This window comes from Bombina bombina, chromosome 4 (assembly GCF_027579735.1).
Source record: "Bombina bombina isolate aBomBom1 chromosome 4, aBomBom1.pri, whole genome shotgun sequence".
Taxonomy (NCBI): domain Eukaryota; kingdom Metazoa; phylum Chordata; class Amphibia; order Anura; family Bombinatoridae; genus Bombina; species Bombina bombina.
Genome location: NC_069502.1, coordinates 867,468,458 through 867,484,293, shown reverse-complemented (window position 1 = coordinate 867,484,293; position 15,836 = coordinate 867,468,458).

The window sequence follows — 15,836 nt, the reverse complement described above, 5'->3', positions numbered from 1 at the left end:
ACAGACCCGCTTTCTGTGATCTTCTGAGCGGGTCTGTTTTTTTCAAACAGCGCATCGGGCCAGCTGTATAGTCACAGCCCCGGCCCGACCGCGCCATAGCACTAAGTGCAGCTCGCTCCAGCTGTCTGACAGAGCGGGTCTGTTTTTAAAACAGCAGTTTTTTAAAAAAATTCAAAGGTGAAATTATGTTTTATAATGTATATGCAGAATTATATAACATTATTTTTAATGTTTACTGTCCCTTTAATACTTTCATTTAGTTGCAGTGGCGTCCGGGAGCGGTGGGATAGGGGTTAATAACATTATTTAGTTGCGGTGGGGTCAGGGAACGGTGGAATAGGGGTTAATCAATTTTATCTAGGTTGCGGCGATGTCGGGGCGGCAGATTAGGGGTGTTTAGTCTCTGGGTTTATGTTAGGGTGTTAGGTGTAAACGTTACTAGTTTTCTACCATAGAAATCAATGGTATACCTGGCAGCATCGAACATAAGCTTTCACTGCTTTCAGACTCCCATTGATTCCTATGGCATCCGCGGCCTCCAGGGTGGCGGATGGAAAACCAGGTACGCTGGGCCGGAATAGCCGTGAGCGTACCGGTTAACGATTTGATAACTTTGAAAAAGTGTCAAATAGCGGCGAATGTGTATTCGGAACATCTGTAATGACGTAAGCATCGATCTGTGTCGGATTGAGACCGGCGGATTGTATCCGGTCTGTAGGGTTTGATAACTAGGTCGAATCAAGCTCGCCACAATTACGCTGCAGAATTCCGGCGTATTTGCGGTTGACGGCTTAATAGATATCCCCCTATATCTCAATACAATTAAGTCTCTATTTCTCTATACAATATATCACTAAAACTCTATGCAATAATAACATAAATTATGCTTACCTGATAATTTAATTTCCATTGAGGGGAGGAGAGTCCACGGCTTCATTCATAACTATTGGGAATTAAGAACCTGGCCACCAGGAGGAGGCAAAGACACCCCAGCCAAAGGCTTAAATACCTCCCCCTCTTCCCCAGTCATTCTGCCAAGGGAACCAGGAACAGTAGGAGAAATATCAGGGTAAAAAAAATGCCAGAAGATGACAAAATTTAGGGCCGCCCAACGGAGATACGGGCGGGAGCCGTGGACTCTTGTCCGCTCGATGGAAATTTAATTATCAGGTAAGCATAATTTATGTTTTCCATCTAAAGGAGAGGAGAGTCCACGGCTTCATTCATTACTATTGGGAACATATACCCAAGCTTTAGAGGACACTGAATGAAACCGGGAGGGTAAAAGACGGACCCTAATCTGAGGGCACCACAGCCTGCAAAACCTCTCTCCCAAAAACAGCTTCCGCAGTAGCAAAAATGTCAAATTTGTAAAAGTGTGTAAGGAGGACCAGGTAGCCGCCTTACAAATTTGCTCCATAGAGGCCTCATTCTTGAAGGCCCAAGACGAAGCCACAGCTCTAGTTGAATGAGCCGTTATCCTCTGATGAGGCTTATGCCCCGCTGTCTCATAAGCCAAGCGAATCAAGCTCCTCAACCAAAAAGACAAAGAAGTAGCAGAGGCAATTTGCCCCTTGCGCTTCCCAGAATACACCACAAAAAAATATGTAGACTGTCTGAAATCCTTTGTAGCCTGAAGATTGAACTTCAAGGAACGAACCACATCCAGGTTATCAAGTAACCTCTCCTTTGAAGAAGAAGGGTTAGGACACAAAGATGGAACAACTATTTCCTGATTGATGTTACGGTTAGACACCACCTTGGGGAGAAACCCCAACCCAGTGCGAAGCACAGCCTTATCCGCATGAAACACCAGATAAGGAGGATCACATTGCAAGGCAGCTAGTTCAGATACTCTGCGTGCCAATGCAATAGCCAACAGGAAGAGAAACCTCCAAGACAGAATCTTAATGTCTATGGAATGCATAGGTTCAAACGGAACCCTCTGCAAAACCTTAAGGACTAAGTTTAAGCTCCAAGGTGCACCCGACTGTCTAAAGACAGGCCTGATTCTAGACAGAGCCTGAACAAAAGATTGAATGTCAGGGAGCTCAGTGAGTCTCCTATGCAACAAAACTGATAATGCTGAAATCTGACCCTTTAAGGAACTAGCGGCAAGACCTTTCTCCAAACCATCTTGGAGAAAGGACAGAATCCTGGATACCTTCACCTTATGCCAAGGATATCCATGCTTCTCACACCAGGACAAGTAAGTCCTCCACACCTTATGGTAGATGCGACAAGTGACTGGCTTCCTTGCCTGAATTAGCTTATCAATCACCCTTTCTGAAAAGCCTCTCTTGGCTAAGACTAGGCGTTCAATCTCCACACAGTCAGCCTCAGAGAATCTAGATTTTGATGTAGAAAGGGGCCCTGTGACAGCAGACCCCTGCGACAGGGTAACCTCCACGGCAAAGAGGATGGCATCCCCACCAGATCTGCAAACCACGTCCTCCACGGCCATGAAGGAGGAATCCGAATGGTCGGGGCCCGCTCCTGTTTGATGCGTGCCACTACGCGAGGTAGAAGTGGTAACAGTAGAAAGATGTAAGCTAGGCTAAATCCCAAAGGAACCATCTACCAGCTCTGCCTGGGGATCCCTGGACCTCGATCCGTATCGAGGTAGCTTACAATTGAGTCTGGACACCATGAGATCTATCTCCGGCGCTCCCCATCTGTGACAAATCTCCGCAAACACCTCGGTCTGGAATCTGATGCAACTGACCGACTCCAGAGAAGACCATGCCTTCAGAGCATTGTAAATCGTTCATAGTTCTAGGATGTTAATCGGAAGGAAAGACTCCTCCCTGGACCACTTTCCTTGTTCCATCCTGGCACCCCAAACAGCTCCCCATCCTGTCAAACTGGCGTCCGTGGTCACAATCTCCCAGGACAGTCGCAATGGACAGTTGCTCCGGACGAATCCACCAAGAGAGGGAGTTCCGAGTCCGAGCATCCATGGATATCAGCTGTGATAGATCTGAATGATCGCCGTTCCACTGCCTCAACATGCACAATTGAAGAGGTCGGAGATGGAACCTGGCAAATGGGATGACATCTATGCTTGACACCATGAGACCTATCACCTCCATACATTGTGCCACTGACGGGCTTGTGGAGGATTGAAGGGCAAGACAGGTGGACGCAAGCTTCCTGCGCCGCAGATCTGTGAGAAATATCTTCATGGACATAGAGTCTATTATCATGCCCAGGAACTCCACCCTGTTGCTGGGAACCAGGGAACTCTTTCCTGAGTTGATCTTCCAACAGTGAGATTAGAGCAGAATAAGAAAAGCCCTCAAATGATCCTCTGCGAGGCTGAGCGACGACGCCTGAACTAGTATGTCATCCAGGTAAGGCCCAACCGCAATGCCCCTGGATCTGGCCACTGCAAGCAGCGCCCCCAGGACCTTCGTGAAGACTCTCTGGGCCGTCGCCAGACCAGAAGGAAGGGCCACAAACTGGAAGTGTTGGTTCATAAATGCAAATCTTAGGAACTTGAAGTGGTACCTGTGGATTGACACATGAAGGTAGGTGTCCTTCAAGTCTATAGTCCTCATGAACTGTCCCTGTTGAACTAGGGGCAGAATAGATCTGATCATTTCCATTTTGAATGATGGAACACTCAGAAACTTGTTTAAACACTTTAGGTCCAGAATTGGGCGGAACATGCCCTCCTTCTTTGGAACCACAAAAAGGTTGGAATAGTACCCTAGACCCCTTTCTGCTAGGGGTACTGGTATGATAACCTCAAGAGAGGCAAGATCCCTCACACACTCTAGAAAGGCCTCTCTCTTCTCTGGTCTTGAAGACAGGTTTGACAGGAGGAATCTGCCCTCGGGCGATGGGATCTGAACCCTATCCTGTAACCCTGGGAGACCACCTCTAGAACCCAAGGGTCCTGAACATCCTGCAACCATGCGTCTAACAACAGTGATAATCTGCCCACTACGTGATCCGGAGACCAGTCAGGGTCCGCCCCTTCATGCCGATTTCATCTTGGCAGCCTTCTTACTCTGCTTAGACTTGTTCCAAGATTGAGCCGGCTTCCAAGATCCCTTGGACTGGTCCGCTTTTGCGGCGGGTTGATGGCGCTGGGCCTTATCCTCACGAAAGGGACGAAAAGTAGATCTTTTAGGTTTAGCCTTCTTATCCTGTTGTAGGAAAGCTCCCTTGCCTCCAGTAACCGTGGATATAATTGAATCCAATCCTGGACCGAATAGGATCTTTCCTTGAAAAGGCAGGGGCAACAGCCTCACATTAGAGGTCATGTCCGCAGACCAAGATTTTAGCCACAGAGCCCTGCGCGCTAAAACAGAAAAACCTGACACCTTAGCATTCAGGCAAATAATTTGCATATTGGCATCACAGATGAAAGAATTGGTGATCTTCAGCGCCTTAATCTTCTCCTGTATTTTTTTGATGGACATCTCCCCCTCAACCATTTCACACAGGGATTCACACCAATGTGTTGCAGCTCCAGCTACCGCCGCAACGGCTGCTGCTGGCCACTGCTGGCTGAAAAACAAACCCCATGTGTTGAAACATCGTTCTCAACATGTTTTCCAGCTTTGTATCCATGGGCTCTTTAAACGATGAACTATCCTCAAGGGGGATAGTCGTCCGCTTCGCAAGCATAGAGATAGCCCCATCCACCTTAGGGATGGTCCCCCACAGCTCAAGCTGAGAGTCCGGAATGGGGAACAGTTTTTAAAAGAAGAAGATGGGGAAAAGGAAGAACCTAATCGCTCCCATTCGTTCTTATTAATATTAGCCATCTTAACAGGAACTTAGAAAGATCTTACCAGAATCTACGCCGTGGAACAGGAACACGGCCCTTCAAGTGTGACAGGTTAGTAGCCTTGCTCCTGACATGGACTTGAGTGAAAAAAGCAGGCAGCGAAACTTGTCAACGCTAATTGCTTATGGAGCTGTTAATATGAGTCAGGATGGTTTCGCAGAAAGACTCTCCCAGCATCTCCGGACTCTAACTTTCGCCCAGGCTCTCACTGAGAGGCTGACAGGACTACTTAAAACTCCAGTCCCAATGCGAAGAGTACTACCCTCCATAAGAGACTACTCTGAAACTCCGGCACTCCTCTGCCATCCTCCTGTGTCGAAAGACAAAGAATGACTGGGGGATGAGGGAAGTGGGGGAGGTATTTAAGCCTTTGGCTGGTGTGTCTTTGCCTCCTCCTGGTGGCCAGGTTCTTAATTCCCAATAGTAATGAATGAAGCCGTGGACTCTTCTCTCCTTTAGATAGAAATCACTTTATCTGTGTCACTATATCTCTATACAATTTTATCACTATATCTCTATACAACTATATCACTATATAACTATATCATTATATCTCTATACAACGATATCACTATATCTATATAAAACTATATCTCTGATCCACTAATATCACTATATTTCTCTACCATTAAATCCCTATATACTTTTACAACTATATATGTATAAAACTATATAACTTTATCTCTATACAACTATATCACTATATTTATTCAACTATATTAATATATCTCTATAGAACTATATCAATATATCTGTATGCAGGGATATGTTATCAGAGTGATAATCATTCCCCCTCACCCATCTCCTCTCCACTCCACCACAAATTCAATAATCCACAAAGGAGGAGCAGATATGTAACTGTGCTTAAAGGACACTGAACCCAATTTTTTTCTTTTATGATTCAGATAGAGCATGCAATTTTAAGCAAATTTCTAATTTACTCCTATTATAAAATTCATTCATTCTCTTGGTATCATTATTTGAAAAGCAAGAATGGCCATGTTCTTGCTGATTGGTGGATAAATTCACCCACTAATAAAAAAGTGCTGTCCAGGGACTGAACCAAAAATTGGCTGGCTCCTTAGCTTAGATGCCTTCTTTTTCAAATAAAGATAGCAAGAGAACGAAGAAAAAATGAGAAAAGAAGTAAATTAGAAAGTTGCTTAAAATTGCATGATCAGAAATTGGGTTCAGTGTCCCTTTAACCCCTTAAGGACAAGGCCATTTTTCAATTTCTTTCCCTTAAGAACCAGGGCTATTTTTACATTTCTGCTGTGTTTGTGTTTAGCTGTAATTTTCCTCTTACTCATTTACTGTACCCAAACATATTATATACCGTTTTTCTCGCCATTAAATGGAATTTCTAAAGATACCATTATTTTCATCATATCTTATAATTTACTATAAATATAAAATATGAGGAAAAAATTGAAGAAAAACACACACTTTTTCTAACTTTCTAATCTACAACCACCAAAAAACACCCATGCTAAATAGTTTCTAAATTTTATCCTGAGTTTAGAAATACCCAATGTTTAAATGTTCTTTGCTTTTTTTGCAAGTTATAGGGCAATAAATACAAGTAGCACTTTGCTATTTCCAAACCACTTTTTTTTCCAAATTAGCGCTAGTTACATTGGGACACATATCTTTCAGCAATCCCTGAATATCCCTTGAAGACATCCCAAAGTATTGATCAAGGCCCATTTTGGTATATTTCATGCCACCATTTCACCGCCAAATGCGATCAAATAAAAAAAAATTGGTCACTTTTTTCACAAACTTTAGGTTTCTCACTGAAATTATTTACAAACAACTTGTGCAAATATGGCATAAATGGTTGTAAATGCTTCTCTGGGATCCCCTTTGTTCAGAAATAGCAGACATATATGGCTTTGGCGTTGCTTTTTGGTAATTAGAAGGCCGCTAAATGCCACTGCGCATCACACGTGTATTATGCCCAGCAGTGAAGGGGTTAATTAGGGAGCATGTAGGGAGCTTCTAGGGTTAATTTTAGTTTTAGTGTAGTAGACAACCCCAAGTATTGATCTAGGCCCATCTTGGTATATTTCATGCCACCATTTCACCGCCAAATGCAATCAAACAAAAAAAAAAAACGTAAAATTTTTCACAATTTTAGGTTTCTCACTGAAATTATTTACAAACAACTTTTGCAAGTATGGCATAAATGGTTGTAAATGCTTCTCTGGGATCCCCTTTGTTCAGAAATAGCAGACATATATGGCTTTGGTGTTGCTTTTTGGTAACTTTAAGGCCGCTGCGCACCACACATGTATTATGCCCAGCAGTGCAGAGGTTAATTAGGTAGCTTATAGGGAGCTTGCAGGGTTAATTTTAGCTTTAGTGTAGAGATCAGCCTCCCACCTGACACATCACACCCCCTGATCCATCCCAAACAGCTCTCTTCCCTCCCCAATCCCACAATTGTCCCCGCCATCTTAAGTACTGGCAGAAAGTCTGCCAAAACTAAAATAAAAGGTATATAATTTTTTTATATATAGCATATTTACATATGCTGCTGTGTAGGATCCCCCCTTAGCCCCCAACCTCCCTGATCCCCCACCCCCAAACAGCTCTCTAACCCTCCCACTCTACCTTACTGGGAGCCATCTTGGGTACTATTAGAATAAAATACATTTTTTTTTTAATTTAATTTTTTTTCTGTAGTGTAGCTTCCCCCCACCCCTCCCAGATCCCTTAGATAATTTTTTATTGCTTCCCCCCCCCCCCTTTCTCCCACTTATTGATCAAAAATGTTCTGTAGTGTAGCGGTTCCCATCCGCTCCCTCCCCGTGCACACGTGCGTCCGTGCGCGCTCCCGACAACCTTGCCCCCCTCACTCTTCTGGATTATATCGATGGCTTCCCACCCGCCTCCCACCCACCAATGATTGCGGCATCGATGCCCGGTGCAGAGAGGGCCACAGAGTGGCTCTCTCTGCATCGGATGGGGGAAAAATGTTATTCCAGGATGCCTTGATATCGAGGCATCACTGCAATAACCAGAAAGCGTCTGGAAGCGATAAGGATCGCTTCCAGCTGCTTTAAACCCCTAAAGTAGTACAGGGTATGTCACTAGTCTTTAAAGTCTTGACTTGAAGAAAGCGATCAGGCAAGTTAGTAGAATAAAAATCCAAATTTTATTTCTCTGGTTAAAAACGAACCACAGAGCTCACAGAACAAATGAAGGTGTCGTGTATCAGATTGGCTTACGCGTTTAAAGACCAGTTTGTGCAAGACGTACCCTGTACGACACGTGTCGTTAAAGGGTTAAGGCCCTATTGACATTTAGAGATATATATGCAACAATATCAGTGTTACGGTTACCCTTAGTCTCGCTGAGAGATGGACCGCTTAGTAGCCTGGATTCCTATTGCTGAAGAGGGGAGAAACTGCTTTCCATAGTATTCTATATGAGTCTCGCAAATGTAGAATAATCCCCTTTAGCTGTAGTACAGCTAGGATACCCTTCTGCCCACAAAAACGAGTCAACGCTGCGATTGAGGGACAACCAAGAACTGAGGACTGGGATGCCCAGCCTGCTTTTTATTTAGGTTACATGCACACAGGGCACTCCCAGGGGGGGAAGCATAAAATCCCCCATCACACATTTAGACAAAGCCCTTGGACAGGCCACCGCAGATAACAAGTACACACAAGAAAACAATTGAGTCCTTCTTATCACCTAGCAGTGAATGCTTATCACAAACTTAATTACAGTACACAATATGCTAGGAAACCTGCCTCAGAAAATAGTTTTCTCAAAACTGAACAGAGTTAACCCTTTATGAAATGATACTTGTTACAGTTTTCTTGGAGCCCTTCTTAGGCGCTGGCTTGGCTGGTTCAGGCATTGCTGCTGGGAAATAAGTTTCTTCACAACAAAATAACTAATGCTTCTGTAACAATCAGTATATCTATATACAACTATATCTCTATATAACTATACAACTATATTAGTATATCGCTTTGAAACTATGTCACTATATCTCTATGCAACTATGTCACTATGGGGTCAATTTATCAAGCTCCGTATGGAGCTTGATGCCCCGTGTTTTCAGGCGAGCCTTCAGGCTTGCCGGAAACAGGAGTTATGAAGCAGCGGTCTAAAGACCGCTGCTCCATAACCTGTCCGTGCGGCGGACATGATACGCTCGCACTATAATAAATTGACCCCATTGTCTCTATTCAAAGATATCACTATATCTCTATACAACTAAATCTCTATTTCGCTATACAAATATATCACTACATCTCTACAGAACTATATAACTAGGAATATTACTAACTATATCCCTATACAACTTTAACACTACATCTGCATACAGCTAAATCACTATACCACTAGATCTATATACCAATTATATATCTATATACTACTATATTTCTTTACATCTATATCACTATACCACTCTCCTATACCATTATATCTCTAACTATACAACTATATCACAATATCTCTATACAATTATATCTCTATACAACTATATCACTATAACACTATATCACCATACAGCTATGCATAATTATATCTCTATACAGCTATAGCTGTATACAAATATATATCTAAATAACTATATCTCTATACAATTATATCTCTATACAAATATGTCACTATATCTACATACAAAAAAACAGAATTTATGTTTACCTGATAAATTACTTTCTCCAACGGTGTGTCCGGTCCACGGCGTCATCCTTACTTGTGGGATATTCTCTTCCCCAACAGGAAATGGCAAAGAGCCCAGCAAAGCTGGTCACATGATCCCTCCTAGGCTCCGCCTACCCCAGTCATTCGACCGACGTTAAGGAGGAATATTTGCATAGGAGAAACCATATGGTACCGTGGTGACTGTAGTTAAAGAAAATAAATTATCAGACCTGATTAAAAAAACCAGGGCGGGCCGTGGACCGGACACACCGTTGGAGAAAGTAATTTATCAGGTAAACATAAATTCTGTTTTCTCCAACATAGGTGTGTCCGGTCCACGGCGTCATCCTTACTTGTGGGAACCAATACCAAAGCTTTAGGACACGGATGAAGGGAGGGAGCAAATCAGGTCACCTAAATGGAAGGCACCACGGCTTGCAAAACCTTTCTCCCAAAAATAGCCTCAGAAGAAGCAAAAGTATCAAACTTGTAAAATTTGGTAAAAGTGTGCAGTGAAGACCAAGTCGCTGCCCTACATATCTGATCAACAGAAGCCTCGTTCTTGAAGGCCCATGTGGAAGCCACAGCCCTAGTGGAATGAGCTGTGATTCTTTCGGGAGGCTGCCGTCCGGCAGTCTCGTAAGCCAATCTGATGATGCTTTTAATCCAAAAAGAGAGAGAGGTAGAAGTTGCTTTTTGACCTCTCCTTTTACCAGAATAAACAACAAACAAGGAAGATGTTTGTCTAAAATCCTTTGTAGCATCTAAATAGAATTTTAGAGCGCGAACAACATCCAAATTGTGCAACAAACGTTCCTTCTTTGAAACTGGTTTCGGACACAGAGAAGGTACGATAATCTCCTGGTTAATGTTTTTGTTAGAAACAACTTTTGGAAGAAAACCAGGTTTAGTACGTAAAACCACCTTATCTGCATGGAACACCAGATAAGGAGGAGAACACTGCAGAGCAGATAATTCTGAAACTCTTCTGGCAGAAGAAAGTGCAACTAAAAACAAAACTTTCCAAGATAATAACTTAATATCAACGGAATGCAAGGGTTCAAACGGAACCCCCTGAAGAACTGAAAGAACTAAATTGAGACTCCAAGGAGGAGTCAAAGTTTTGTAAACAGGCTTAATTCTAACCAGAGCCTGAACAAAGGCTTGAACATCTGGCACAGCAGCCAGTTTTTTGTGAAGTAACACCGACAAGGCAGAAATCTGTCCCTTCAGGGAACTAGCAGATAATCCTTTTTCCAATCCTTCTTGAAGGAAGGATAGAATCCTAGGAATCTTAACCTTGTCCCAAGGGAATCCTTTAGATTCACACCAACAGATATATTTTTTCCAAATTTTGTGGTAAATCTTTCTAGTTACAGGCTTTCTGGCCTGAACAAGAGTATCGATAACAGAATCTGAGAACCCACGCTTCGATAAAATCAAGCGTTCAATCTCCAAGCAGTCAGCTGGAGTGAAACCAGATTCGGATGTTCGAACGGACCCTGAACAAGAAGGTCTCGTCTCAAAGGTAGCTTCCAAGGTGGAGCCGATGACATATTCACCAGATCAGCATACCAAGTCCTGCGTGGCCACGCAGGAGCTATCAAGATCACCGACGCCCTCTCCTGATTGATCCTGGCTACCAGCCTGGGGATGAGAGGAAACGGCGGGAACACATAAGCTAGTTGGAAGGTCCAAGGTGCTACTAGTGCATCCACTAGAGCCGCCTTGGGATCCCTGGATCTGGACCCGTAGCAAGGAACTTTGAAGTTCTGACGAGAGGCCATCAGATCCATGTCTGGAATGCCCCACAGCTGAGTGACTTGGGCAAAGATTTCCGGATGGAGTTCCCACTCCCCCGGATGCAATGTCTGACGACTCAGAAAATCCGCTTCCCAATTTTCCACTCCTGGGATGTGGATAGCAGACAGGTGGCAGGAGTGAGACTCCGCCCATAGAATGATTTTGGTCACTTCTTCCATCGCTAGGGAACTCCTTGTTCCCCCCTGATGGTTGACGTACGCAACAGTTGTCATGTTGTCTGATTGAAACCGTATGAACTTGGCCCTCGCTAGCTGAGGCCAAGCCTTGAGAGCATTGAATATCGCTCTCAGTTCCAGAATATTTATCGGTAGAAGAGATTCTTCCCGAGACCAAAGACCCTGAGCTTTCAGGGATCCCCAGACCGCGCCCCAGCCCATCAGACTGGCGTCGGTCGTGACAATGACCCACTCTGGTCTGCGGAATGTCGTCCCTTGTGACAGGTTGTCCAGGGACAGCCACCAACGGAGTGAGTCTCTGGTCCTCTGATTTACTTGTATCTTCGGAGACAAGTCTGTATAGTCCCCATTCCACTGACTGAGCATGCACAGTTGTAATGGTCTTAGATGAATGCGCGCAAAAGGAACTATGTCCATTGCCGCTACCATCAACCCGATCACTTCCATGCACTGAGCTATGGAAGGAAGAGGAACGGAATGAAGTATCCGACAAGAGTCTAGAAGTTTTGTTTTTCTGGCCTCTGTCAGAAAAATCCTCATTTCTAAGGAGTCTATTATTGTTCCCAAGAAGGGAACCCTTGTTGACGGGGATAGAGAACTCTTTTCCACGTTCACTTTCCATCCGTGAGATCTGAGAAAGGCCAGGACAATGTCCGTGTGAGCCTTTGCTTGAGGAAGGGACGACGCTTGAATCAGAATGTCGTCCAAGTAAGGTACTACAGCAATGCCCCTTGGTCTTAGCACAGCTAGAAGGGACCCTAGTACCTTTGTGAAAATCCTTGGAGCAGTGGCTAATCCGAAAGGAAGCGCCACGAACTGGTAATGTTTGTCCAGGAATGCGAACCTTAGGAACCGATGATGTTCCTTGTGGATAGGAATATGTAGATACGCATCCTTTAAATCCACCGTGGTCAAGAATTGACCTTCCTGGATGGAAGGAAGAATAGTTCGAATGGTTTCCATCTTGAACGATGGAACCTTGAGAAACTTGTTTAAGATCTTGAGATCTAAGATTGGTCTGAACGTTCCCTCTTTTTTGGGAACTATGAACAGATTGGAGTAGAACCCCATCCCTTGTTCTCTTAATGGAACAGGATGAATCACTCCCATTTTTAACAGGTCTTCTACACAATGTAAGAATGCCTGTCTTTTTATGTGGTCTGAAGACACTGAGACCTGTGGAACCTCCCCCTTGGGGGAAGTCCCTTGAATTCCAGAAGGTAACCTTGGGAGACTATTTCTAGCGCCCAAGGATCCAGAACATCTCTTGCCCAAGCCTGAGCGAAGAGAGAGAGTCTGACCCCCCCCAGATCCGGTCCCGGATCGGGGGCCAACATTTCATGCTGTCTTGGTAGCAGTGGCAGGTTTCTTGGCCTGCTTTCCCTTGTTCCAGCCTTGCATTGGTCTCCAAGCTGGCTTGGCTTGAGAAGTATTACCCTCTTGCTTAGAGGACGTAGCACCTTGGGCTGGTCCGTTTCTACGAAAGGGACGAAAATTAGGTTTATTTTTTGCCTTGAAAGGCCGATCCTGAGGAAGGGCGTGGCCCTTACCCCCAGTGATATCAGAGATAATCTCTTTCAAGTCAGGGCCAAACAGCGTTTTCCCCTTGAAAGGAATGTTAAGTAGCTTGTTCTTGGAAGACGCATCAGCCGACCAAGATTTCAACCAAAGCGCTCTGCGCGCCACAATAGCAAACCCAGAATTCTTAGCCGCTAACCTAGCCAATTGCAAAGTGGCGTCTAGGGTGAAAGAATTAGCCAATTTGAGTTAAACACTAAAAAACTCTAAGCCATCTCCGTGGAGATGTTGCCTGTACAACGGCAAAGAGAATGACTGGGGTAGGCGGAGCCTAGGAGGGATCATGTGACCAGCTTTGCTGGGCTCTTTGCCATTTCCTGTTGGGGAAGAGAATATCCCACAAGTAAGGATGACGCCGTGGACCGGACACACCTATGTTGGAGAAATATCACTCTATACAACGATATCACTATATCTTTTTACAACTATATCTTTATATCACTATACAACTATATAACTATATATCAACATATATATCAACTCTATATTATGAGAGTGATAATCCCTCCTCCTCGCCCTCCTCCTCTCCACTCCACCACCGATTCAATAGCCCACTGAGGAGGACCGGATGTGTCACTCTGCTTAAAGCCCTGTTGAGATTTAGGGGCATATTTATCAAGCATCAAAAGAAGTATAGGTGCAAAAATCACTTTAAGTAATGCTCCGGGTGTAAAGCTCCGGTGTATCACACCTCAGCCAGTGTATAGAGACAAGCCAGGCAATGGGGCAATTAGGATGAGACTCCAAAGTCCACAGTATATGTTAACTGAGAGCCCTTACAGACAAGGAATAGATAAAGTCCCCAAGAGCCTCAATAGACTCTCTTACCTAGCGCTCGCTTCTCATGACCAATGCGCTGCTTCTATACCAAACAGGAGTCCACAGAGCAACTGGATATCCGGATGTCGGGCACCTAAGCCAGTAGAGATAGTTCGGCGTTACTCCCTTACATCAGGGCAGCCCACCCGGTCACTCAACGTGAAATCCTCACTCCAAGCGGCAGTAATCCTGTTGGTAATGCGCCAGATAGTTCCGTGTTCTGACGTGACGTCTATCTCCGTTTCCTGACGTGTCTCACAGCCACCAATCAGGAAGGAAGAGCAGGGGTCCAATGTGCAAACGGGAAAATCAACAGTCTGCGCTCCACATCGGTTCGATTACCTGGCTGATGAAGGGCTAGACAAAGGCTTTTTTGATAGGGATACCTTTGAATACTTATTGGTGTCGTATCCCGTGGTTCCCATCTTCCACCACTTACCAAAGGTGCACAAATCATTAGCTAATGTTAAGGGACGCCCTATAGTGAGTGGCATTGGGTCCCTGTTTGAGCACCTTTCGGAGTGGTTAGATGGGATCCTCAATCAATTTGTACTGAATCTTCCCAGTTACTTCAAGGACACTAAACATATCTTAACTCTAGCAGAAGAGCTTAAATGGGATATACAGAATTATACCTGGTTGACCATTGATGTCACTGCTCTCTATTCTTCCATCCCACACTCAAAGGGATTGGAAGCTTTGAGGTTCACATAGAGAGATATTCCTGTTATGCATTGGATTTGCAGGAATATATTATCCAGGTAGCTTATTTTCTGCTTACACATAATTATTTTTCTTTTGAGGGGGTATTTTATCTATGTGGGACCGCCATGGGAGACAAATTTGCTCCTTCCTACGCCAACCTGTTTTCAGGTTGGTGGGAGTGGTCCCACATCTTTGGAGATACTAACCCCTTCAGAGAGAATATAATTTTCTATCGCCGCTTTATAGATGACCTCTTGTTGATTTGGCAGGGGTCAGATATACATATTGACTGTGGTCTTGTATTTACTTTTGAGATGAATAAGACTAAAATTAAATTTTTAGATCTCACTCTGATTGGGAATAGTGATGGAAGTGTTGTCACTAAGGTGTATAGAAAGCCGATTGCTGGCAACACCCTTCTTCACGCAAAAAGCTGTCATCCACGTCATGTCCCCTACGCTGTAGTAACGGGACAATACATTAGATTGAAACGTAAATGTACATCTGAGAACACTTACACAAGGGAGTCCCTGAATCTAAGGAATCATTTGTTACACAGAGGCTATCCACCACATATAATCACCAGGGCTGAGAATGAAACTAATATGCTGAATAGGAAACACCTTTTAGCAGACAAGATGAAACATACTAGAAAACATGATGGAGTGACATTTGTCACCACATGTAGTGAACAATATCAAACTATATGTAATATTATAAAAAAACACTTTCAAATGTTTGCCACTGATGATGGCTTAATCAAATGTGTTAGCAAGGGGGTTAGATGTTCACATAGGAAAACAAAAACCTTAGGAAATCTTCTCTCACCCTCACAATTACCTGACACCACCCCAGTTGTGGGATCTTGGCTAACACATAAGGTCATGTACAGATGCGGCAGCAACAGGTGCCGTCCTGTGACTTAGTTATAATCTCTGACACATTTAAATCTGAGGTCACGGTCACACATATACATACATGCAGACACACAGCAACACACACACACACACACAACATCTACATACATGCAGACACACAGCAACATAGACACCCCACATACATGCAGACACACAGCATACACACACCACATATACATACATGCAGACACACAGCAACACACACACAACATATACATACATGCAGACACACAGCAACATAGACACCCCACATACATGCAGACACACACCACATATACATACATGCAGACACACAGCAACACACACACAACATATACATACATGCAGACACACAGCAACATAGAC